The sequence below is a fragment of the Rhinopithecus bieti genome, unplaced genomic scaffold (assembly GCF_001698545.2).
Source record: "Rhinopithecus bieti isolate Rb0 unplaced genomic scaffold, ASM169854v2 scaffold_9981, whole genome shotgun sequence".
Classification (NCBI taxonomy): domain Eukaryota; kingdom Metazoa; phylum Chordata; class Mammalia; order Primates; family Cercopithecidae; genus Rhinopithecus; species Rhinopithecus bieti.
This window is the reverse complement of record NW_016806838.1, coordinates 46192-48521: the sequence shown is the minus strand read 5'-3', so window position 1 is coordinate 48521 and position 2330 is coordinate 46192.

The window sequence follows — 2330 nt, the reverse complement described above, 5'->3', positions numbered from 1 at the left end:
CTAGTTTTTTTTTTTTTTTGTTTTTTTAGTAGAGACGGGGTTTCACAGTGTTAGCCAGGATGGTCTCGATCTCCTGACCTCGTGATCCACCCGTCTCGGCCTCCCAAAGTGCTGGGATTACAGGCTTGAGCCACCGCGCCCGGCCTGGAGTTTTTTTTCATTCAGCCAAATGATGGATGGGAAAAGAGGGATGAGGGTTGAGCGTGAGAGGGTTTTTAATGGGCCAGGTTTGGAAGTGGTGCACATCACTTCAGCTTACATTCAGAACTCAGTCATGTGGCAACATCTAACAGCAATCTACAAGAGAAGCTTAACATTTGAGCCTGGCCATGTTCCCCCAAAGAAGAGGAACACTGGTGGTTTCTGCCACAATGAGCAAAAGAGAAACAATCTTTGCCACTTCATCCTTTAAAAACTAGTTCAGGAGTCACTTCTCCCAACCTTTGCAGCTTGAACTTGGAACTCTCATCCTTGTAGCCCCACTATATTTTATTTTCCTCAGTTGTGGTACTTACCATGCTCTGTTTCACTTATTTCTTTACATGAGTGGTAGTGGGGAACTTGAGTGTGTGACCTGAGGATAGGAACGATGTCTTACTCTTTATAGTATCCTTGGCATCTAACACAGTGCCTGGACCATAGTTGATGTTAAAAAAATTGCTTGAATTAATTATTAAATCAATTAATTATAATTTGTTTGAAAATATTTTTGATTTGCTTCAATGGTAGATATCTTTCTTAATGAATGCATCTGGCTAATTTCCATCAAGTCTCTGTTCATTTAATTTTGTTCTCATATTAAGTCCTCCATTGGGGCTTCATAGCCCATCAAGATAATATGATTCTCTGCACCTTAGATCACTCAATAATTAGGTTTTGGGGCTAAAGGGCAAATGCAAGCACATTTTATCATTCAGGCAAGGAAACAGCCATTAATAAAGGCAGCTGTTGTCAGTTGAGTAAGGAAGGCACTGGGTTCAAAGGAGGCATCAGCACAAGCGCAGTTCTGAGTGGAGATCAACACTGATGGATCAGGCCTTATCTGGTTCCTGGTTCACACAGCCTGCACAGTGGCCACCATGAGGCCAATGAGGATGGCAGCTGGAGGAAATAATCAGTGATTCTGCCTGGGTCACAAGTACTGTGGGTACTTTGTAAGAGTGATTCATCTAGTGCTCTTCAAAGGACCTTCTCTTGTATTCTGAGCTAGGGGCACATAGCTTAATGTAGAGAATTAAATTGTTCTCTAATTGCTCAGTGTGCATAATCTTTTCCAGGCTGAAAGGTTGGAAGCATGTCTATAAAATGTCTTCATAAAATGTTTGCCTTTTAAAAACTTTGGCCGTTTAGCCTGATAGACACTTAGGGCACAAAGGGACGTTAGAAATAGTTTGGTCCAATGATCTTCAACTTCTGACATCCAGGATCCTGCAGAAGTGTGTTAAGGGGCTGGGATGGCAGGAAGGGAGGGATGGGGATGGTGGTGGTAGGTAGGTCTGGCCTGCCTGTTCAGATTTAGCCATAGCAGCTGCCTCTTGTTCACTTTGCTGTATTAGGGTTTTGGAAACTCTTTTTGGAAAATAAAAGCACTTCATTGCTAAAAGTATGTGAAAACCTACTGATTTTATAATCCCAGATTTTACAGATAAGGAAAGTGAGGATGAATGAGTTAAAGTCACATAGCTAATTAGTGATGGAGTGTGGTGGAAGTCAGATTCTCTATTTCCTCTGACCAGTGACTTTCCACGGAGGTACAATGAGTCTCTATGTCTAACTGACGTTTAGAAGCAAATGAATTTACTTTAGGATGACTGTACTACACATTTGTATACAATATATTCTTTTTTATCACTTGATAAATCATTTATTTGTAAGTCAATACCTGTGTACTCTACAGAATCTAAGAATTTAGACAATTTTAATAACCCATAAGCATGTTGATTCCATTTGCAGATTTAAATTTTGTATAAATAGCAGTCATTGCATACATATCTTAAGTGTACTTTGCTTATAATCACAGTTACGCTACTGATACTCCTAAGAAAAAAACAGATTCTGCTTGGTTTTAGTTGAAGTCTTATCAACTCCAAATAACACTTTGAGGACCTCCAAAGGTAAAGTATGAATCCTATTGGCCATTTGTTTCCTAAGTCAGAGTGTGTGTGTGTGTGTGTGTGTGTGTGTGTTTTGAAGCAACAATGTAATAATGTACCATGACTAAAGCTGCTGTGCAAAATTATCCCTCAGGCCTATTCTAAGCTTACAGTTCAGTTGATTTTATTGTCCTCACCTAAGTATATACAATTCACAGATGGGAGAAAAACACTAAA